The sequence below is a fragment of the Ambystoma mexicanum genome, chromosome 7q (assembly GCF_040938575.1).
Source record: "Ambystoma mexicanum isolate Mex_15411 chromosome 7q, UKY_AmexF1_1, whole genome shotgun sequence".
Taxonomy (NCBI): domain Eukaryota; kingdom Metazoa; phylum Chordata; class Amphibia; order Caudata; family Ambystomatidae; genus Ambystoma; species Ambystoma mexicanum.
Window position 1 is genome coordinate 622,058,185 of NC_090941.1, and position 25,367 is coordinate 622,083,551.

General features: G+C 44.0%; 1 protein-coding gene and 1 long non-coding RNA gene across 3 annotated transcripts in view; one reads left to right on the forward strand and one right to left on the reverse strand.

The window, feature by feature from the left end:
* The window catches only part of STARD13 (StAR related lipid transfer domain containing 13), a 634,151-nt gene that overhangs the window by 332,615 nt on the left and 276,169 nt on the right, over nt 1–25,367 (forward strand). The window lies entirely within an intron of this gene.
* Nucleotides 9,011–25,367, reverse strand: part of LOC138528851 (uncharacterized) — a 28,619-nt gene continuing 12,262 nt past the window's right edge. Inside the window, exon 2 of the long non-coding RNA XR_011284267.1 lies at nt 9,011–10,636. This is a non-coding gene — a long non-coding RNA (uncharacterized lncRNA). The remainder of the gene's footprint in view (nt 10,637–25,367) is intronic.

The following is a 25,367-nucleotide window of genomic DNA, read 5'->3' on the forward strand; positions in this document are numbered from 1 at the left end:
GATGTGGATATCAGGCAACAACAGAGAAATTATAACAAGATAAGTCACGTGGTATGGGTGTACTACCACTGCAGGCAGAGGAAGCAGCTGTGCCGTACAAACAATGCAAGGCGCACTGGCACCTTTCTAGAGAACATAGGATACATCTTCGAGGATGGATCTGTGGATTTCTTTCACCTAACTAGCACAGGTAGAAACACCCAGTGGGGTGAACGATGGGGGCGTCCAACTAAAGTAGCCCAGAGTGGAAAAGACATTGATGAGTCGGATGCTAGGCTTCTAAGTATCTGAAGGTATTGGTGTCGTATAAGCTGTTTGCTCAACATTCTAAAGCGAGCTGAAGAAAATGACAGGGACAACTGGGGGACGTGAGTAAACCCCCTTACCTCTTGCTTGAACCCAGGTAAGTCATTAGTAGTATGTTGGCCAATCAACCAAAAGATGTGACCTAAGAGTGACAATGCATGCCTTTTCAAAAGTGTTCTTCTAGTGCAGCCTGTCCCGGCACCTGAATAGAAGCGTGTTTAGTGAACTGAAGAGAAGTAGGGTCAAAAATAGGAGTGATCAAGAGCGGGTGATAGGCAGAGGATGGTGAGCCTGGGAAAGAGGGCTATCAAGGCCAGCAGAGAAAGGACCCCTCCAAAGTCTCCTTATAAGTAGCTTCAAATAAGGGGGGACATCCAGGGAGGAACATGGTTTGTTGCCCTCTGTGTAACTATACTACTGGAAGTATTGTCTGTTTGTTATCTCTATACCCCAAGGATGAGGTGGCCTGGTTTCATCTTTTGGGTTCTTCTGATGAGTTCTACATCCCAGCAGGCGGCGTGGATGAGGACCTGGAATGAGAAATCCTTTTGAGATGGACCTACTCACAGTGGTAGCCATGATAGAGAAGGAACTCATCGCTGGCCCTTTCGATATGCTTTCCCCTGGGCCTAGTCCACAAGAGGTACGGTGGGCATATCCACTGCTCTAAATAAAAGACTGTGAATGTATTTTCACAATGATGGCTGCGCTGCAATTAGAGATCCATTCCAAGGCTAGATTATCAGAAAAGTCATTGGTAGAATGAACAATATGATAAGATATTATGGTGGAAATATATTTGTAACAATCAGCCAGACAATATAAAGGTCAATGCATTTCAGGCCACGCAGGGTCCTTCATTAGGACAATGGCCCTCATTCTGAATATGGTGGTAGTCATAGCGCTATTAGCGCCATGACTGCCTCCCATACCGGTACCGACTCCGGTTTGGTACAATGGGGACTTACCGGTCCATTCTGACCTTGGAGGGACCGGTAAGTCCCCATTTACCAAACCATTCCCCATTCCCATTTGAGCCCCCCAAGGGCTGAATGGGAATGGGGAGGGCGCAAATAACGGGCCGGCGTATGCCAAGCCCGTTATTTGCTCCCAGTTCCCTTAACAGGTCCTGTCATTAACACCTGGTCAGACCAGGCGTTAAGGAAGGGACCCGCTAAGGGGCCTCGTAGTAGGGCGTTAAGGGATTACCGGCACCGGTCTCCTTACCGGTGCCCGGTATCCCTTACCGCCCTACTCTTAATGAAGCCCAATGTCTCTAAAAAAATGAAAAGAAGAAACAAAGATGACACTTCGAGTGATTACAGACAATAAACAATTTAGTGAGAGAAAGATGATAATAAATGAAAAGTTAAAGAAACCCTACCTGGCCTGTGATGTCAATGTTTAAAACCACCTTCCAAAAACACCAGCAAGTGGAAGTCTGAGAAAAATAAAAGTGAAAATTAAAAAATAGCATAAGGCATGTTAGGAAATAAGGAAACGTAGCTTCATGTATTAATGAGGTAACCCCAAAAATTGTCACCTAATGGTAGTCAACACAATGAGCGGTGAGCTCTTTCTGCAAAATGCAAAAAGTGAAAGCATATACTATAGGCTGCCAAAAAACATTAAAAAAAGGCTAAGAACTTGTGGGGAGAGCGATCCCTTATTCACCTACATTGGCGCGGGAAACTACCAAAAGCATTGTGGAGCCAAGCCTGTTTGTAAGAGCTCTTTGGATAGCCGTGCTGTGCGTCATCTGCATAAGTCAACGATGCAGTTGCAAACCTGGGAGACCTGGGTCACTGATGACAGAGACAGATATAGAATCTGCATACTGGTTATTGCCCTCCACTCACCCATTTCCTGCTGACAGAGGTTTCTGTGTGCAGGCACATTTTACTTTGGTAAATGCATGCTAATGAGCTGGTCTATATCCTGGATCTGTTTTGAACATGTTGTAGCTTCCCGAATGGGTGGTGAAAGAGGTATCAGCGGCCAACCATAAGAGATCTGAGGCCATTGGTTCCAGCCCAATCTGTCCGTCTTCCGTCACGTGGGTGCTGAAGTGATCATCTTCTTTTCACATCGAAGGTCAAAGAACAAATGATCTATGCTCCTAACATACAGCAACTACATCACTATACTGTGCACCTGGCAGGCATTTAAACAGAAACAAAGGAGGTTCTGGGGCACTCTAACCTTCACACACACATTTCACTCCCTCCCTTCTGTGCCATCCAGCTCCAAGGACTCCACCCTCGTTTTATCACTCCCAGCACCTCGCAATACAAATCACACGATTGTTGCTCAACGATGTGTCCCGTCCGTCCCCTTTTGAACATTTCAGTACTTTTTACTTTGGGGTTGGTGGTCAAAGGGCACCTGGTGCCATGGAATTCAGGGATCTTAAGTTTTAGTCCGTTATTTGGGCTATAACTCGTGGTCGCCCGGGGATGGTCCGGGTCATGCTTTGACCAGTGTGAGATAACATGCACACCAGGCGCCGGCCTGTGATCATGGCAATGTAGGGCTTATTCCTCTCGAACATCTGTGCAACCCTGTTAAAACAATAGACGCTGTGGCGGTTGGTGGTGTGGGCTGTCCTCATGGAAGCTCAGGCATGGCTGGAGATTACCCTCGTCTCGCAATTTGGGCCTAGTGCACTATAGTTTGTGTACTTTGCTAGCCATCTTTTATAAATATAGAAATATGTTGCATATTTCTATGTTTATAAAAGATTCTTCCGTAGTACGCAAACCATAGCAAGGTGCACAAATAAATATATATATGCTTACATTTATATATTTGTTTGCGTGCCTTACTATGGTGTGTGCACTTTTCAAGCCTTCTTTTTTAAACAGAAATATGTAACCTATTTTGAGGTTTATAAAAGATGGCTTCAAAAGTACACATTTCAATCCATCTTTTACAAAGCTTTATAAAAGATGGCTTGAATTGTGTACTTTTCATGCCATCTTTCATAAACCTCAAAATGTGTCACACAGTCCCCAGGTTCACAGAGGGTTAAAGATGCCTCATTGACCTGGGGAGGGGAAACAAAAGGACAGTAGCCTCCTCTGGTAACCCCTCGTGCAAGGGGTTCACCAAATGAAGTTACAGTGGTGGCCCCCTGGCACTTCTGTCAGGTTGCCTGGCTCAATGGTGGGCTCATCTCCCTTTGCGACTGTGGCCGCATAATGTGTCCCGCCATGATGTGGTGGGACCGGGGGTCCCCAGTAGGGCCCTGGCTCCGCCCCACTTTTTGGAGACTGCCAGGGCCCGGTACCGGCCCACTTAAAGCTCTGCCTATGACCATGTCCAGCAGTCACTGTACCTGGGAACTGTTTATTACATAAAGACACCGAATGATAGGCAAGGTTGGTTGCCATCACATTCATACCAGACTCTGCCATATGAATCTGGGAGCCATCTGGCATCCATTTTACTGTTGCTTACTCAGCTCTACTACCGTCATGCAGTCATGTGTTCCACAACTCGAAAGATAATGATTATGTGCCTTCATGGCTGGTTGAAAAATGTATCCGGCCTTTAACACCGCACACTTGCTACTGCAGTTTTTATTTGTCCAGGGTTTCATACTGTGGGTCTTGTTTCAGAGTCGTGTGACAGCAAATCCCTTGCAGGCTCCACAGAGCTTGTCTCAGGCAAACGACCTCATGCTCCTGATGCAGCACACGCCTATATGAGGTCATGCCCGTTAAGATTGCAGTATATTACAGCAATAAACAGCAGGGGTAGCTCCAGCCAATGTGACCAGGGGTTATTGAACCAGACGGCTTGATTAGTCACGCTTCAAAATCAATTTTCTAATCAATATTTTTAAAAAATACTGTCATTTTTCCTCTACCTGACATTGCCATGAAGCTGGAAGTTTCCTGTATACTGCTGGCCTCTTGACACTCCTTGGATGCGGCACTGTACTCCCTGCACTAGAGATCAGTCAGGCGTTGTCCTGTCAAACTTAGGCCATGCTCCTCTCATTCATTCATTCATTCATTCATTCATTCATTCATTCATTCATTCATTCATTCATTCATTCTAGTGCCTTTCACCATAATTATGGTCCCAACGCCCTAGTGATTGAACGCTCTTGGAGGGAGCAAAGTCCGAAGTATGGGAAATTGCGAGGTACTATTATCCGTGTGTGCATTTCGGCCACTGGAGTTATGAGAGGGTGGCCAATCCCTAGGTCCTTCTAATGAAATCAAGTTCCCACCTTAAATGTCTAGGTGCGGCGGCAATGCTCGCCCTCATATGCAATAGAGTTGGACACTTTGCCAACCTCCATATGATGAAATGCAACTATTTATTTATTTATCCTCCTCTTATAACCAATTGCTTCCATCTAAGGTGTAGCACAGTTCCTACCCCAAAATACAGCTAAGTGCAACATATTTGTTTCCCCCAACATTCATCTAGGTGCAACACATTTCCCAGCCCCCAACATTCCATTCAAATGCAGCATATTTCCCACCCCCAAAACCCATCTAAGTGTAGCAAATTTCCTAAGCCCGAAATACAGCTAAGTGCAACACTTTCTTACCCCTAAATTCCATTTAGGTGTAACATATTTCCCAACCCCCAAAATTACATTCAAATGCGGCACATTTCCCACTCCAGAATTAATCTAAGTGTGGTGCATTTCCTACCCCCAAAATACAGCTACTTACCTCCAAAATACATATAAGTGTAACATATTTCCCAACCCCCAAAATTCCATTCAAATGTGGCACATTTCCCACCCCTAAAGTTCCACCTAAGTGTAGCACATTTCCTACCCCTAAAATTCATCTAAGTGTAACACGTTTCCTAACCCTAACAATCTGTCTAAGTGTATCACAGTTCCTACCCCCAACATTCCGGCTAAGTGTATCACAGTTCCTACCACCAACAATGCAACTGTGACACATTTCCTACCCCCAACAATCCATCTAAGTGTGACACAGTTCCTACCCCCAACAATCCAGCTAAGCGTATCACAGTTCCTACCCCAACAGTCCATCTAAGTGAATTACAGTTCCAACCCCCCACAATCCATCTAAGTGTGACACATTTCCTACCCCCAACAATCCATATAAGTGCAACACATTTCTGACCCCCAACAGTCCATCTAACTGTGACACAGTGCCTACCCCAACAATCCATCTAAGTGTAATGCATTTCCTCACCCCAATAATCCATCTAAGTATGACACAATTGCTACCCACAACAATCCATTGAAGTGTATCGCAGTTCCTACCCCAACAATCCTCCTAAGTGTATTGCAGTCCTTATTCCCAACAATCCATCTAAGTGTGACACAGTTCCTACCCACAGCAATCCATCTAAGTGTATCACAGTTCTAACCCCCAACAATCCATCTAAGTGTGACACAGTTCCTACCCTCAACAATCCAGCTAAGTGTATCACATTTCCTACCCCAACAGTCCATCTAAGTGTATCACAGTTCCTACCCCCAGCAATCCATCTAAGTGTATCACAGTTCCTACCCCAACAGTCCATCTAAGTGAATCACAGTTCCAACCCCCCACAATCCATCTAAGTGTGACACATTTCCTACCCCCAACAATCCATATAAGTGCAACACATTTCTGACCCCCAATAGTCCATCTAACTGTGACACAGTGCCTACCCCAACATTCCATCTACGTGTAATGCATTTCCTCACCCCAATAATCCATCTAAGTGTGACACAATTGCTACCCACAACAATCCATCGAAGTGTATCACAGTTCCTACCCCAACAATCCTCCTAAGTGTATCGCAGTCCTTATTCCCAACAATCCATCTAAGTGTGACACAGTTCCTACCCACAAACAATCCATCTAAGTGTATCACAGTTCCTACCCCCAGCAATCCATCTAAGTGTGACACAGTTTGTACCCAAAAATACAGCTAGGTTATGCACATTACTTAATCAGGAACTAGATAGGTACAACACACAGCACATCTATCGGTCTATCTAGGGGTTGCAGCAGGTGATCTACACAGGGTTAAAATAAGATGTAATGTCTATGTTCACCGCCATGGCATCTTAACTTAGTTGTTGCTGTAGGGTGTTCCGACGGTCGTCCATGAGTGAACATGGGAAAACATGGAATGGAGCTTCCCTGAGGGGAGCTGTCCTTTGCCTCTGGCCGTTACGGGCAGGGCTGCCTTGGGGAAGTTCCTGAAGTCAGGTGATTCCGGCCACGTTATACTGCGCGGGCCTGTCCGCACTGGTCTGGGCGGGGGAGGAAGGGGAGCAAGGCTGGATAGGGGAGACATGGGGGGAAATAAATCATGAAAATAGTGCAACAGGGGGGAAATAAATAAAAAATGTAAGACTGCAGGGGAGCGGGTGGTAAATTAAATGAATAAAACAAGCTGGAAGGGAAACCTACATCTTCATTCCCTAGTTCTCTACACCTGCAGCCTGGCGTCTTTTTGCATATACAGCTCTAATGGTCCGAAGATCGATCTTGCCCCGTCCACATCCCTATCCATTTCCATGGATCCACCTATACCAGATTCCACAGATTCGCATCACCAAAGTTCTTGGCTCTGATCGCTCATATCCATGGGCGTAATTTTAAGGGGGACAGGGATGTTTGTCCCCCCCAACTTTCATGGCACACCATTCTGTCCCCATTCATTTGGCTGGGGCACCTTTTCTTCAGATGTCATGCCCCCCCCCCAATATTTTCAGCTAAGTAACTCCACTGCTCATATCCTGCGCTACCCATCAATGCTGCACTGCATGCTCACAGCTCTGTGTCCGCCCCCTCTCTGCCTTCCTCCACATCCTCAGAGTGGCTACATACTGTAAATGCTGTAGCTGTTATCCCACAACACACTTTCCAACAATGTGCTAGCACTGGGCGTGCAGAGGTCACAATCCTTTCCCTTGCAGCAGTCCAAAAGCAAATGGAGGAAAAATGTATGAATAAATCTGTAAAAAGTCAGCGTACATTAGTGGTTCTCATTGAGTCATGGGTCGCACGCCAATCGTAATACACAAATGGTGTGTAACAATGCCAGACAACTGGTGGTGATATAATGCATCAATATGCTTGTGTGGTCTGCAGCAAAAAGACTGCTGCAAACTGTCCCGGAAATTTGATCATTTCTTTGTGGAGGCCATTGAAACCCAACCACATTGATCACAGAAAATCATTATCTCCTGCCCTAAGCCATTCTTAGCATAAAACAGGTGCACTGCGGATGTAATATATTCATCTTGATGAATCACAGTTTACTACGCGAAACACCTATTGGCAAATGTGCCTGTGTGACGAAATGACCAATGCCCTGCAGGAGCATTGGGATGAATAGTGGCTAACACGCCTACTTAGTCCCACACTACTACTAAACCAGCAGTGATGCCAATCATAAAGGTGAAACAGGCAGAGCCCGACAGGAAAACCTCCTTCATCTCTTCTTGTCACATGGGCCGAGGGTAGGCTCTGATACAGTTGCGACACAAAACAGCAATAGTATACTGGTACAAAAATAAAACAAATGTCCAATGAGGGTTCCAGAAAAAAGGGACAGATTTTGGGTTCTTGGTGCCCTTGGTCTAATTAGGACTAAAGTAGCTTATTGTGCACCTTCTGGCTAGAGAGTAGTTTTGCCAGTGACTATTGTTCCAGGATAAAATGGCTACTCTCCTCACTGCTTCTCCACACCGTACGTCATTCCTCTTCACAAACCCTAATATAAAGAACTGTACTATTCCAAACTTCCTTGTTCGGATTTCCTGGGACACAGAATGATAAAACGGGATTCAGAATACCACCACCAAATGAACAAGGAAACAATCTTTGTGGAAGACTCAAAAGCTATGGGATTGTTACTAATGTATGTCACGTGATAGTATTTTCGACATGTAACCATTGCTGGGTCAGATGGATCTCATTTACATTTTTTCTAGAAGAGTTTACTTCCAAACCAGTTATGGCCTAATTACCAGCGCCTTGGTGGTTCGGTGCCAGCTGACTGCCCTTTTAATTTGGAAAGCTGTTGCATTCTTCCAGAGATGTTGGGTATTTTGTATAGATTTGGGGCCTAGCGGTATTTCCTTACCGCCAAAATGAAAATAATTCAGTAATAATCACTCTTTGCATTCAGATTAGATTTGGTATATAGTACTACAGTATACATACATTATTTCAGCACACTGATACATTTAGTGGTATACATTATGTTGGTATGCGTTATTGGTGGTATTTCTAGTGAGCATAATTCCTTTGTTTTATATGTGGCCCCAATATCCAGAACCCCTTATTTTTGCTTAGTTTGTTCGTGTGATCACTAGAGAGGCCTCAGGCTTACATTTCAGGAACACCACATTTTCAATTGGAGTGCCACCATGGGCTGTCCTCACTGGCTTATCTACGGCAGCGAGCTAACATGTGGTATTCATCACCAACTTATCTACATCGGTGAACTATGTCCAGAGCCTCTCTTTCTGCTGACTCATGTACCTCCAGCAGCAGTCTATTTCATTATATTATTATTATGTTCCGTTCAGAAAACATACACTTATATACTGAATGGAATCATGCACACAGCTAACGCTAAGTCCTATTTTTAGCTAGCTTAAAAATGACAATTGCACTGTCTAAACCTCTCCCCATATTATCAGTGCTGTAATGGTAGATGCACAAATAAAAGAGAAAAATAAAACACACTATCCGTATGCTTTCAGATATTTTTTGTGTATTATAAAAATTGCATTTCAACACGATCTTACTCTTTTTACAGAAATAAATGGAAATTGCACAGTAACAACCTTATCTGTAACAGAATGAGAAGAGAGCGGCGAGAACATATTCAATTCGCAGCATTAAACATGTTGATAAAACACTGGAGTTCCCTCTTCCACGCTGACTGAATAGTTTCGCACACATACGCACTGCCCCCACACTCTGTAATATAATTACCAGGCCTGTTCAGCATGTGAAATTCGCCGGCTGGTCGCCTTCTGGAAGTGGTTCAATGAATTCTTCTTAAATCACCACAGCAAGGACGAGCATCTGCCGTCACTCAAACCGGGGCTTATTGACTGGAATTCCCAGTCTCTGCAGCAGTGCACTGGGATCTGCTTATTCAATCAGGAAAATCCCCAGCCACCAACCAGGTCTTTCTCCCAGCTGTGTAAAATGTCTTCTCCTCCCTTCTTCCCCGAGATTCATTAGCAAAGCTCTGTTACAGCCTGCCAAACGAGTTCAACCAATGAAATTCTATCATGTCCTACCCTCCTTCTTTAACAACGGCTTGGCTTATACAGTTGCTACTGTAACCAAACTGATTTCCTGCTTATTCGAGTCTTTGCTTCCTGCAAATACTGTGGACAGAGCGCAGATAGAAGCAAAGAAAAATAAATCTGGATGCGCGTTTAAAATTACTTTCAGAGCCTGTCATTTTCCATTTCATTTTGCACTAGAGAACATTTTATATTATTAATGAGTTAGAATCGTTAGTATTGTTAATGAGGTTAGTTCAATAATTGTCAAATGTGTCTCCTGCAACAGAGGAATTTCAGGTGAGAAAAAAAATATATGCTTTTAACTGTGAAAAAAAAAATTATTTGCATTTAAGATGTAGAAATCGTTTTTGACTGAATAGCCTGTTTTCATTTAGATGTCCATGTCACACTGGCAACACATGCCTTGCTGTACCGCATTATAGCAATGCACCAAACCCATGCAGTGGTGCTGCATGAAAAAAAATGCTAAATACTCTTACATATTCCCTCCTTTTTTCTGAGAATTTGGCAGTCCAAGCCATAATTAGAGGAAAATCAACTTGCTCCCTTCCTTCTTTTAAAATGTAGCAATCCAACAAAATGAATATTCACATGCGAAAACGAAAAAGTTGAAAAACCACTGTCCAATCAACATAATATCAAAATTCATCTTTGGGTCCATATGTTCCTTCCCAATGGAAGTGTCCATAGTTCAGTGCTTCAATTTTATACTTGAAGTCAATCAAAAACAATAAGATAAAACAAATAACTAAAACAAAGAATTAACATAACAGATTAAAATAATTAATTAAAATAATAAATACGTGGAACTCCATACGCCAGGACACTTGTCTGCCTCTGATATGTCCCGACCAGCGATGTCACATCATTTGGCTGATTCGGGTGTTCTTCCATCTTGGTACTCTTGGATCCTTTTCTATAGAAGTCATCTTTTCTTTGGCATTCTGGTTATTTTGTCTTCACCTCCACCCGGAGGCAGGCATCATTCGATCTTCATCCAGGGGACTCCAGGACTCCATCGTCTCCCGTGACCTCCGGTACAAATATGTTAATATTCTAAATCAAATAGAAAAGAAACAGATTAAGTATATAGCACAATACTAACTTCACTCTTTTGCCAAAAATAAAACATGCTTTGTAAAACATTTTCCCCTTTTTCTTTCGCCTTCTGAAATTAAGCACAGGTTATAGAGAACAAGCATACATAAAACAACATTCAATATTTAATGCATTTTCATTCTGCACACCGACTCCATAAACTTCAGCTTCTTTTTTATATTATATATATATTTACATATATTACAGTGTTTATTTGCCATTATAATCAACCATCTTTATTTAACTTCTCTGTCACTGCCTCCTGACTGTACCCATTTATTTTACCTTTTTGTGTTCAAGGGACTTTATCTGTTTCTACACGCTCCAGATTTTTTATCTCATGTCTTGGATGACATGGCTTGATTTGGTTTACATGCACAAACTGTTCCGTTGCTGTTTCACCGCCCCTGCCAGGCTGCTAGGAATTTGGAATTTTTCTGTTTACTTTTTCCAAAATGAAATTTATACACCTGATCCCCCACACAATATTCCTTTACTGTTGACTTTTTATCATAATATGTTTTAGCACTGTCAGCAGCCCTTTCCAGATTTCTATGTAAAAATCATTTTGTGCTCCACTCACTATCCATACATTATGGTAAATTGTTTTCTGCCCAATGCTAATTTTAGGCATGCACCTGCCTGCAATCCGGTTTTCAAAGTCTGGACTGTCCAACCCAGAAACATATTGGTTTTTAATCCTAAATTTCGGGATTTCCTCCCTCTCCATTATTTTTTGCAACAATTTCTCATTAATGAAGCTCCTCTCCTGTTCAAGCGCTAAAGTGGCTTTTATTGTTTTAAAACAGTCATTTATGCCAACATGAACCCATGGTTGCTCATCTTCCATGTGTATTTCAGCAAGAGTGGTAATGTGTTTTTCTGAATCTGCTTTAGGAGTAAAATTTAGTTTGCATATCTTTTCTTTTAAATAAAAACATAATGTGTGCTCATCTATGGCGATCTGCCCATTTTCCCTTGGGTCCAAGTATATTTGTACAGGTAGTTTTTCATTGTCGCTCTGCATTTTGTCTCGACACATTAATATAACAGTGACACTAGGTATGCAACTATTCTGGAGATATACCTCCACAGCATCATTTGTTTTGGCAACGGTGTAACATTCATTTATGTTGCTGTTTTGTGATTTTAGTTTCTTAGGTCTCAATGGTTTTTTTGGTTAAGGACCACAGCACTCCATTCACCCCATCTATGAGAGGAGACAATCTTTTCAGGCAATCTGTCCCCATCAGAAATGGAATTTCACAAATAGATGTGATCAATACCTCTTGTTTCATTCTATGCTTTCCTATTTTTATGTCAACCTCAGTTACACCTATGATGGGCACCTCCTCCCCATTAAGGTTATGCACTGGACCTTGATTTTCCTTCACTGTGATCTGATTCTGTGGGGATCTCCCTTCATTGATACTCTTTACCAGCTCCTTGGACATAATTGTGGCCTGTGCGCCAGTGTCAATCATTGCAAATGTTTGGCATTTTTCTTCTACAGTGATGGGAGCATGATACCTGTCCTCAACTTCCTCTAATACACATAAGAAGTGTGAATTCTTACTGATTTCAGGACTCAACTTTCTCAGGCCTTTTTCACTTTTGGCTAAGCACATTGGCAAGTGGAAAGACATTTTTCCCTCCTTTTTACCCATTTCTGCGCGAGAGACTTTATTCATTTCTCCATGATCTGAGGTTTTTTGGAGTGTGGCCACTGTTTGCCTATCCATCCAGGTATCATCAGAGGCCACATTACAACCCTCCAACTGAACATGTGTAACAACATCATTCAGCAATCTGTCATTGTTTAATTCTGTGCATTTGTGATCATTTAGTGTGGTACCAGCCCTTTAAGCCTCTTCAAAAATATGTGGCTCAAAGAATTCTTCAGGTGATTGGCATGTACCCTCCTTTGGAGTATTTCCTTTTTCTGCCTGTGTTTGGTCATTGTTTTGACTGCCCAGGGAAGAAATCATAGCATCCCCACTTACTCCCTGTTTACTGGTATTCCCCATGCATGAGTCATTTTTCTTAAATCTGTCTCTTTGTTCTCTTGGAGTTTCTGGTTTTCTTATTTCATTTGTACAAATCTCCAATGTTTGATTTAACTCCAGGTTAAACCGTACCTCTCTTTTAGAAGTATTTGCACTTTCTGTTACATGTTCATTTACTGGCATTTTCATTATGCGAAATTACATCAGAGCAATCTGTCTTTTCGGCGCTGTAGGTATCATGAGTACTTAGTCACTTTTCAGAAGAAGCCCCCCGGTCATTGCTATGGCCATCAGCCCCCTCCTTTGATGACTGTTTTTGTGCTGTACAAAGCTTCCCTATTTGTTCAGCCAACATTTTCACTTGGGCCTCAAGGCACTGGAACCTTTCCATCTCTCTAGAATCCTCCCTCTGTGGCCTAGATCGATATTGGTTGCTTTCTCCCTGATTGGATCTATCTCAGGTGAGGGATTTCTAATGGGATAGTTTCTGAACTCTTGATTCATTTGTGGAGGGGAGCGGGTTGCACCCATCCTTTGGTTGTAGTCCCCTGGTGGGGAATCATTGTACCGACGTGGAGTATAATTCATGTTCTGTCTCATGTCCTGTCTCTCATATTGTGGGTACTGACCCCTATGTTGATTCCCATTATCAGCAAATCGATCCACATATCGGGGTCTATCCGGATTACCATATATCATGGTGTTGAGATCAAATTTGCTCTGTGTCCCCAATGTCTGGTAGGGACCATCATTTCTTTGATCTTGATTATGTTTCTGATTATGGTTCATACCTGACATATCAGGCCGATAGCCTGCCCAGGGCCTATCTCCTAAATACCTAGGAGTGATGTAGCTCTCCCTATTACTAGGATCATGTGATTGAAACATTGGTGCAGAGTGTGATGACCTTTGTTGATTAACCCTTTGTTCAGGTGCCAAATTATTTTTACCTGGACTTTGAGCAGACTCAAGGGACATTTTGGCTGACCTGATTTCCATCACTGTTGCTGAGGGTTCTTTAGATTTAGGTCTAGTATCTTTCATTTTATCACTTTCTCTACCCTGACAATAGAGTACCTCATATAGTTTTGTGCTTTGATGCACAATCCACTCAAGGGACTTGTCACGATCAAATTCATGAACCAATTGGGATATGATGTCTTTCTGTAGCCCATAGAAGTAGGCGGTTTTAAATTCATTAGAATTGGGGTCAAAAGATACATCAAAGCGAGAAAATGCTCTTTTTAAGTCTTGTAAAAACTGGCGATGGGATGTATTAGGCCCAGCAGTAAGTGTGTAAGCAACTTTCTTTGCCTCCTGTAATGACTAGAAAGGAGAAAAATGACGCCTAATTTCTTTTTCAAACTCCACCCATGTCATATTCTGCTGTTCATTTAATCCCCGTATGATGCTGGCCATCGGAGCATCTAAAGTTAAATGAAAATATTGTCTGTACTGTTCCTTAGGTATCTGGAGTGCTTTAAAAATGTCATGAACCGCTTCTAAGTGATCCTCAATGCAGCATTCCCCTCCTTTTTTAAATGGTTTGATCAGAGCTTTAATAGATTTCATTATTTTTATGGGGCTACTTGTTGCAATGCATGGAATTGCACTACTTGGTGACTCAATCCTGGTTCCAGGTGTATGGGATTGGTGGCTGCCCCCAATGGGAGTATCAAATCCCCCAAGGGCGCTGCAACCAAGTTCAGTCACCGGCCCAGTCACTGGAGCACTAGCTCTTTGGGCAGAACTAGAATTCACCTCCACTCCATTGAATGTAGTACCCTGCCGCCTCTCCTGGGACCTGGGAATGCACATTTGCTGTTCTAAGTCTTTGCACTTTTTAAGGAGCCTGTGTGCTTCATTTTGCAGATAGTTGTTTTCATCACTCATTTTATTTATTACCTCCTGCATGTCGCACATTTGCATTTGGCATTCATTGAATTCTTTGTTTCTCTTGTCTCTTTCTTGAATCATTTTAACCATTTCTTGCTCTGCACCTTGGAGATCACTTTCTTTTTCAAAATGTTCTTTTTGTAAAATCTGCATTTCTGAAACAATCTCATCTTTATCCTGTCTAATGTGATCCACTAAGGCTTTTAAGTGTACCAATTCTTGCTCACTGTCTTCAAACTTTTTCTTGCTTTTGGACAACTGAATATCAAAATCTCTGCATTTTAATTGCATGTCTTTCTGACATCCTTCTAATTCTGTTCTTAACATCTCCTCTTTTTTACTTGCCCCATCTAAGTCAGTCTTTAACCTGTTAATTAGCTGGGTATCATTTTCTTGCATTCGCAGGGACCTATTCAAAATAAACCATATTTTGGTGCATAGCCGTATTAAACAGTCTTTCTCTGCACTTTTATCGGCTGCATTCAATAACCTTGTAAGGCAGACCTGAATTATGCTGCCTTCTGCAAAAATATTGTCTAGTTTTTCTTTCTGCACCTCACCCTGAATGCGGTCATGCCATTCTGAGGTACTGTTTGATGACCACGTCCCGTGTGCAAACAACTTTGCCTCTAAATATTGCACTAGGTCTGAGAATGTGGTTTCCCTTTGTGACATTCTGAAATTCGTTTTGGTGACACACTGTTATTATGAAATGGGTTCCCTTTAATGTACAGATAGCAGTGTGAGACACACTTGCTACGCCCAGTAGGTGCTCTATGATAACTTTCCCGGCCTGCAATGCACCATAAATATGTTGGGTATTTTGAATAGATTTGGGGTCTAGCGGTATTTTCTTACCGCCAAAATGAAAATAATTCAGTAATAATCACTCTTTGCATTCAGATTAGATTTGGTATATAGTACTACAGTATACAAACATTATTTCAGCACACTGATACATTTAGTGGTATACATTATGTTGGTATGCGTTATTGGTGGTATTTCTGGTGAGCATAATTCCTTTGTTTTATATGTGGCCCCAATATCCAGAACCCCTTATATTTGCTTAGTTTGTTCGTGTGATCACTAGAGAGGCCTCAGGCTTACATTTCAGGAACACCACATTTTCAATTGGAGTGCCACCATGGGCTGTCCTCACTGACTTATCTACGGCAGCGAGCTGACATGCGGTATTTATCACCAACTTATCTACATCGGTGAACTATGTCCAGAGCCTCTCTTTCTGCTGACTCATGTACCTCCAGCAGTAGTCTATTTCATTATATTATTATTATGTTCCGTTCAGAAAACATACACTTATATACTAAATGGAATCATGCACACAGCTACCGCTAAGTCTTATTTTTAGCTAGCTTAAAAATGACAATTGCACTGTCTAAACCTCTCCCCATATTATCAGTGCTGAAATGGTAGATGCACAAATAAAAGAGAAAAATAAAACACACTGCCCGTCTGCTTTCATATATTTTTTGTGTATTATAAAAATTGCATTTCAACACGATCTTACTCTTTTTACAGAAATAAATGGAAATTGCACAGTAACAACCTTATCTGTAACAAAATGAGAAGAGAGCGGCGAGAACATATTCAATTCGCAAAATTAAACATGTTGATAAAACACTGGAGTTCCCTCTTCCACGTTGACTGAATAGTTTCACACACATACACACTGCCCCCACACTCTGTAATATAATTACCAGGCCTGTTCAGCATGTGAAATTCGTCGGCTGGTCGCCTTCTGGAAGTAGTTCAATGAATTCTTCTTACATCACCCCAGCAAGGACGAGCATCTGCCGTCACTCAAACCGGGGCTTGTTGACTGGAATTCCCAGTCTCTGCAGCAGTGCACTGGGATCTGATTTTTCAATCAGGAAAATCCCCAGCCACCAACCAGGTCTTTCTCCCAGCTGTGTAAAATGTCTTCTCCTCCCTTCTTCCCCTAGATTCATTAGCAAAGCTCTGTTACAGCCTGCCAAACGAGTTCAAACAATGAAATTCTATCATGTCCTTTCCTCCTTCTTTAACAATGGCTTGGCTTATACAGTTGCAACTGTAACCAAACTGATTTCCTGCTTATTCGAGTCTTTGCTTCCTGCAAATACTGTGGACAGAGCGCAGATAGAAGCGAAGAGAAAAAAATCTGGATGCGCGTTTAAAATGACTTTCAGAGCCTGTCATTTTCCATTTCATTTTGCACTGGAGAACACATAATATTATTAATGAGTTAGAATCGTTAGTATTGTTAATGAGGTTAGTTCATTAATCCTCAAATGTGTCTCCTGCAACAGAGGAATTTCAGGTGAGAAAAAAAAATATGCTTTTAACTGTGAAAAAAAAATTATTTGCATTTTAGATGTAGAAATCGTTTTTGACTGAATAGCCTGTTTTCATTTAGATGTCCATGTCACACTGGCAACACATGCCTTGCTGTAGCGCATTATAGCAATGCGCCAAACCCATGCAGTGGTGCTGCATGATAAAAAAATGCTAAATACTCTTACAGAGATCTCATCGTTGAGGGTTAGTCGGTACAGCCTGGAAGATCTTGCGAATGCTTGTGCCTGTCTTTTGTAGTTTCTCCGAAATGCTGTATAAATTTGTCGACACAATTTCTTGTAGCACCTAACTATGGGAGTTGGCAGACCCTAAAATCTTATGCGAATTCAGGACAAACATAGACGCCCTTAGCACTTTTAATATGGAAAGAATAAAGTGGTTGTTGAGCCACCTGCTACTTCTGTCTCTCCTACACCTAGGTGAGTGGAGGGGGTATATTTAAACATAGCAGGACTTCAATTAATGTGGACTGCCTTTGCCTTTTGGGTACTAAGTAGCATTGACCCAATCCACCCACTCTTCCATGATTTTCTTCTCAATTTTAGAAATTACATTGTGTGAGAATCCTGAAGGTGTCTTTTCCTTTTTTGTTATATCTATGGAAGCTGACAGACAGGCTACAAAGGGTGTGTAATCAGACAGTGAGAATGGCCCTAAACTTGAAGAAAAATAACCATGTCCCTGGCAACCTGTACACTTAAGATTTACATTAAAAAATCCTATACACAAGGCTTTTTGAAATAAAGGCCTAGGTTGCTTCCAGAAACTGACCCCCACCTACATCCCATCTAGGAACCTGCACTCAGCAGGGTTGAAAAACAACTGCAGTGTCAACATAAGTTCAGATGACTGCTGTTTGTGTTCGAGGTGGGACGAATCAACTTCTGGGGCACCAGTGGTCCAGGGATGAATATCGGTTTCTAAACCATCAATTAGCCCCACACGTCTAGTACACCAGAAAGGATCCGAACAGATTGGAAACACAAGCAAATTATAAGCCTCCTTGTCCAATGGTGGTAACATGGACGGAATGGCAGGCTTATCTCTGTAAGGTTGTGAATCGTTGGTTAGTTGCAACAAAGTGAAAAAACAAATATTACCTAATGATAAAAGGGATAATCCAGTCAAGGTTGCATACACAAATCTACTTTATTATTATCACAACAGGCATTTATAGCACACTACAAATACAACCCACCCTGTAAAGGAATGCAGAGGACAGACAGTTCCAAAGAAGGAAAAGGGATGCACTCTGGATAATGACAGGACGGTAGTAGCTAAAGTAAATAACTGCAACAGTTCAAAGGTACTTGGTTTCAGCCCAAAGGGAGCAATGGGTTGTAAAATGTCACTAGGGGCCTTTGAAGAAGGACCACGGGGACAGAACCACAATGTACCTTGTGCTGCAGGAGCTCTTGGTGCTAGACAGGGTCGAGTCGGTTTCAGGGCACTTTGCAGCTTCTGCGACAGAGTTCCAAATCTGAGACAGCTGCGGGTATCAGGCAGCAGGCAGTCCGGCGATCAAAGCTGGACAGGCAGCTGCAGGCTGGCCTACACGGCGGCCCAGGGTCAGGAATCGCTGTCTCAGTGCTGGTCTGCGTTCTGAAGCATTGGTTGAGACATATCAGATGGCTTTAAGTGACTGTGGCGTAACAACAGTCAGCGGTGCAGCTCGAGGGGCTCAACTGGCCCGAAAAGGTCCTTTCAGGCAGACATCGGTAGATGCTCGTCAATGCACTCCTCCTAGCTTCTTCACTGGGCTTGTGTCATCCTTTAAGGCGTATAGCCCAATGCTGAGGAGTGAGTTGCAGGTGACTGCCTTGTACTTGGCTTAGGGTTCAGAGACTCTCTGGCACTTCCCACCTAGAAAGCTTGCGGCAGAGCCTAGCAGGGCACGCTGTGTGCTGGCTGGGTACCGTTTCTAGAGCTGCTGGAGGGTTCTCTCGATTTGGTGTCTCCCACTGTTCCATGGGAGATGTTTAGGGGAGGGATCGTGCTTCCCACATGGAGGTCCTGGCCTTCCTTCACTGGTGAATGTTTTAAGGAAGACTGTACCTTCAGCCTAGGGTCCAATGCTGAGTTCTCGTTTTACTGCTTGCAAAGTCTTCAGATGATCTGCCAAAAGAGGGGCTTGGCCCTCTTTTAAAGCCAAATGGACCACAGTGATTGGTGTAGGCTAAGCCTACCTTAATGAACCAATCCTGGGTCCCCTCCAACAATCTCCTATATGCTTGAGGTCATAACCAGATTGCTTTGCAACAGAAAAGGTAAAGGGGGGAAAACATGTAATACTAAGTCCCACCCATCTTTCTGTCTGTTGTGGATCAAAGGGCCCCGTTGGTTAATGGAGCTCTGATTCCTGATTAAAGTGGCAGGTCTCCCTTGATGATGCGACGAGACCAGACTTGCTGGCTCCGTCGTATTACATACTCGTACCTTCTGAATAGGGTTCCCCTGCAGGGATTACAACTGTAAACACACAGTATCGATTGACAGTGAAATGTCATGTCTGGGACTGAGGCCGGGAGCTGGCATCAGGTTGACACAGTTGCATTTAAAAAGTTGTTGGGGTTTCCTATCTCCTTTGTTAGCTTCTGTAGCCAGGCCCCATGTGGTACTGTTTGAGTTACTTTCTGATTAGTATGCAAAGCGCTGCCACCAGCTACAGTGCCCAACAAAAGAACAGGATCGTTTCATGGTGCCTTTGTCAGTTAATCAGGCTGGCCATGACGGGGGGGAAGGTTTGGTCCTCCCCCTTCTGGAGATGCATAGTGTACTCCTCCTATCAGATCCCAACTAAATATGGCAGGGGAGGCTGTGTCAACTCAGAGTACACAGGTATATGCATATGTCATGCAGTGAGCATAGGAAAATGTGTGCCGATTAGCCACACACATTTTCCAGAGGTTGATCTACCATTACTTAATTTCATTTAAAATTTTAAAAAGGCCAGGCGAGCGGACGCCCACCGTGCAGATGGTCGAATTCCTCATACCATGGCTGCAAATTGTACAATTCCCTCAATCACAAGTTAACTAGCCCAACTACCTCACCTTTCAGAAAATGTTAAATACAGAAGGCATTTAACATTCGAATGTAGAGGACTGTTTTACCAGAGTAAAAGAGTAAATACATCCCTGCCCAGACTATAACCTCCTTACAACTGACAATAACACTAATTGGCGCCCAATTATTAACCAGCATTGGTCCTCCTCACCACTCCATTCCCCGATGATCCCAACCATGCACTGATATTAGGTCTGGCTAGACAGAGGTTGCACCAGCATGTAGAATGGCTTTGATGTCAAAGAGCCGCTCTGTGTTGCATACAGTGCATCATGCTGAAAGCTATACAATGCTGGCCATTTTGTAGAAGCTATGGAAACTGTTTATGAAATTATAAATGGTGTCATGAGCTCCATCCTGTGCAATAGGTAGTGCTCACACAGTACATCGTTAGCCCTATGCTTCGCAGTAAAGCAGTTTACAGCTTCATTTGGTTCCATGTTGTTTGATACATTGATATCTTTCCACTTTAATCCTACATTTCAATGTTGCTGCAATATACAAAAAGGCCTCCAACCCATAACCATTCGCTCACTGGTATCGAAAGTGCCTTTAAATGTGCCTTTTAATGGGCCATTGTGTTTTAACTTAAACAGCATTTTCGCCGACCGCTTGAAATGCAAGGGCAATCATACCAATGTTTTTGTTGTTTGAATTTAGCAACGTTGTGATGATTTTTCTATTCAGCAGCTCAGGAAATAGACCGGAATATGATGGAGTGGGGTTCCGGCAAGACATAGCAGGGTTCTGGCAAATCATGTCTTGTTGCCCTGTCCCCAGACCCAGGGGCTTGCCCACGACACTCACACCCGTGCTTCAAAAAGCAAGTGGCTTTCAGAAGACTCTGCGGCACTGCTGAGTCTTCTGAAATGACGCACTGGTTGCTTGTGTGTGTGACAACTCAGCTTCAGAACAGGATACTTCCAGCAAGACCGGTCCTGAAGTCGAGTTATCACACACCCACGTTTCAACAGACAGGGCCTTATTACAAGCATGGCGGTCCGGGAACTATGGTAGCACTAAGCATGCCGGTACCGTTTATTCCCGGACCGCCATACTACGTGCTATGCTTGCCGGTGCCGTTTCACCCACCAGGATTTTCCTGGCGGGTGTAACGGCACCCTCGAGCAGAGCACATCGGTTGCACCGGCACAACTCTGTATGTGCCGGTGCATCCGACCTCCCGATCCCCATTCTGCCCTATGGGGCAGAATGGGGATCGGGAAGCCCTTGATTCCGGCATCCGCAAATGGGCAATTACCGGGTCCGCCAAGCTCGGCATGACCCGGTTCTTGCTCATTCGCGGGTGCCAGAAAAAATGCAACTCCGGCGGCAGCCGTGCCCTTAATAAGGGCACGGCTACCGCCAGAGTTGTAATGAGGCCCACAGTTTCAGTAAACTGTAAACTTGGCATGGGCAACTGAATACATTAACAACCAAAGCCTCAAATACTTGTTCTTGCTGTCCAGGCTGGTATATATGTCCTACAATCTAGAGACATTTCTTTGTTAGGATAATTAGTATGACCAATTAAAACTGCAGCGCCCAACTTCCATTATCAGCTCAAAACGGTTTCTTACCGAATCACAACAACACATGCTTAAAATGTCAAATTCTGGACATACTTATGTTCCCATAATGCTCTTTGCTTTTATGCAAAAAGCCAGTTTTTGGTCCTATGAAGAGATACTGTACTGCATAACCTGGCCTGGGAATACGCCCCATTCCCCACCCCTCCAAGGATGAGATGGTTCCCCCAGTAAATATGTACCTCAAGCACTGCTATTCAGTGACCATTTTCCATGCGAGTGGAATCTTTCAGCTGCAACTTCTAATATATTTGAGTGAATGAATCTCTTCAAAATATTATAGGAGAATACTTACACCTACAGATCGTTTTTGCAAAGTGGTGTATTTTAGTTTTGCGCAACCTATGACCTGATAGCTAGACGCAGCCCTCAGTGGCATGACTTGTGGCCGTCCAAGTATTCAGAAGTCGCCAAGGGTAACTCTACGATAATAAGCATTGGCAAACATAATAGGTCGGGCTGAGTCAATCTGTGCACTCCCTGTGGGGCATTGCAGCGAAATCGCTTCCTCTACATGAAATGAGACTTATTAGCTTTGCCAGTGCTTGTTTCTCCGTGTAACAATTCCTCCGAAATTCCCTGTATGAACCCTCGGTCCTATTAACGTCCTATCAGAGCCCAGCCCATTGCCCATTTCTCTACGAACGCCTCCCCGAATGATAATAGAGCACATTGGCATGCTCGCCCCTTGTTTAATCTTCCCTTTTTTCTAGGTCGAACCAGTGCAGAAGTGGCTAGAATGCAGTGGTCGAAGTGGGCGGGAGCACCGCTCCTCTACTTTTTAAAATCAAGTTTCAGTGCTCCCATACTTTTATTTTCAAAAGAAACTGTCCCGGAATGGTTTAGTTTTAAAATAAAAGTGTAGGAAGAAGTTGAAACGTGCACTTCAGTGCACTGCACTGAACGTTCCCTTAAACAGCAGGTCCATGTGTTTGTGTGTTTGTATTGCGCGTGGGAGGGGGCGCAGCGATGATGTGGTGTGTGAGGAGCGAGGGTAGGCCAGCACGGAACATCGTTCCATTACTTCTTTTCGTACACTTCGACTACTGTCTGAATGCGACAATTGGGCGCTACATTACACTCATTCATAACGAGAAGCCACGTGCTTCTAGGTGCTACCTCTCATAGATCTGTGCAACTCCTGCAAACGGTTTTCAAACTACAAGTCTCTTGTTAATGACATCAAATTCCCAGTGCAGAACTCGTATTTCGCATGCCTGTAATTTCTCACGGAACGCCCCTCCCTCGCATGGAGAAGTCGCAACAGCTGTGCGATTCCCCCACTTGGCTGCCTCTCGCTGCGAGGCTACCCGGGAACTGCTGACTAGTGCGTCCGACACGCAAAAGCATAACAAGTGTGAGCCACGTGAGAGCACTCCTCTGTGCTCAAGTATGTACACAAGCAGGGTCTGCCGAGACGTTGACACCTGTGAACTTTCTCAGAAGCATAATCGGCAAAAGGCTGCACGCTTTTGCGTGACAAAAATGCGCCTCGTTTTGAAAATGGAATAGTTGCGTATTCCAATAACACGAACATTACGTTGGCTGCGGATTCATTCTCCGGGGGATATAACCGAAGACGCAGTTTCCGCAAACACGGTTGCTTAGCCCTTTGTATTTAAGTAGCCAGTTCACTTGTTGGCACTCATCTCTATAAATCAGACCAGCCAGACGATCACCCAAATGAGGACACGGGGGTGGGGGGTGTAGGGTGGAGAGTCAGCCAAGCAGGACCCCATGCTCTGCATGTCCTTTTTCTTGCACAATGTGGACGGCGGGTCTTTTTCTTAACCCCAACCGCACAGCCTCTATCATTGGCTGTGAGCAGTTGCATATTGGCCGGTTCCAATTGGTCGACATATGCAACTGCTTGCCTTCCCTCCCAAAATGAAACCCTCCAACTCCCCTTCTGCCCTTTAACCTCTTCCCCAATAAACTCAGCGGAAATCCTTTTATCTACCCCTTATTGCTCCCATGGACTCCCGCACCCACTCCCCCTGTGTTGCAGCACCTGCCCACTTCTCCGTGTTAGTTACCCACCCAGTGTAACCCCCACCCACACACTGCCCTTCCATCTCTTTCCGTCCACCTTCACACATCTTCTCCAGAGATGCCCCCATCACACTCATCCGTGCCCCTTGGACTCCCCATGTACCCCACCGTTCCCTCCCACCCTGCCCCATCCCCACCTTACATGGATGCCCTCCACCATTCATTCCCCCTCCACCCCAGTCCACTTATCACCTTGTAAGTGTGGGTGCCTGTTCCTCACTAAGTGATCGATCAGTTGGGCAGGTCGAACTTTTTAAATGATCAGGCACTCCAGCATGGCGACCCCTTAAAGGCGAGCACTTCTTCCGACTATCAATTGGGGGTCAAGGAAAAGACCAGGTACAGTGGCAACCACAGATACCCCAGAGCTTTAAATGAAAGGTATGAAATCAGTGGGAGTCCCAGGGAGTCAGACATCCATGATTGCATGTTCACTACCTTAAGGGAGGGGAGGAAGGATAGCTCAGGGGCAACGTGTTTGTCTTGGAAGCAAGACAATGCGGCGCAACACAGGTTCGAATTCCGATTCTGTACTTAGAAATCCCTCACTGCGTTATAAAAGAACAATCAAATAAAAAACATTCAGCCCCCACATTCAGCCCCACTGCCACAAGCATACAGCCTCCCTTTAAGCATCCTTTCACCTTTCAATTTCTCTCTCTGTCTCGTTCCTATGGTACACCTTCTCTTATCCTCTCTCCATTTCCTGTCCACAGTGCAGAAGGTCGGGTACACCACAACATGCTCAGGTATTAAGGCCACTACAGTTTTGAAGGGTGCAGTATGAACGCTTTTTAACTTAACATAACATATAGGCGAGCAATAGAAGAAAGGGGTCCACTGTAGCCTGGAATTGCCAGCTGCGAAGGCTTTGCCCAGCCTCACCCCAACCCGTACAAGTGCTGACAAACAAATGGGAAAACGGAAGAGGAGCTGGTGAGTGCAGTGCGACGTTAGGAACCACAGAATTAGAACACCTGAAGGACAAGCTGCTTAGACACATAGATACTGCTTGCCATCCAGGACAGCACCATGAAGACCCGGGTGCAGGCCCAGGGGAAAGGCCGAAGAAACAGCACATTTCTAAATGGTTCAAAAGCCAGCACAGCCGAGCCCTGGGAAAATCTCTGGAATAAAGCATTGGTATGCCAGAGAGAGTGGGCAGGAGTGGCTTTGATTAACTATTTAAAGTTTAAAAAAAAAACACTCATCCCAGAATGTGGGCGAGAAAAAGACTGTATAATCGTGGGATGAGGAGAAGGCACCCTTCCAGCCACCCTAAGGCACAGCAGGGCACGGAGGACCTCTTCCGTGGAACTAATCACAGGTCCACCCGGCTGCAACACGCTGACACGGTCTCAGAGCCCTTTGTCATCTCCAGTGCACCGGAGGATTGCTCAACACCCACCCACCTATCACATGATCTGGCCTGAACCCTCCAGCACTAGAGCCCAAATGCGGCCCAGTCACTTTCCCATCCTCCTGTGTGTTCGCAGGTCCGCCTGCGCTCACTCCAACCACATTTTATGTTCATGTTTCGTGCCATATGTTAATGTGTGTGCCGTTTTCTGCTAGAAAGTAAGGGACCCGTTGCCACTGGGCCAGGCTCCACCCATATTCAGCACTTTTTTCCACAAATGCAAACATTGCCTATTCTCATATTGTGACCTCAAGTAACACTAATGCACATCTATTCACATCCTGGCTTGATGCAAATTGCTG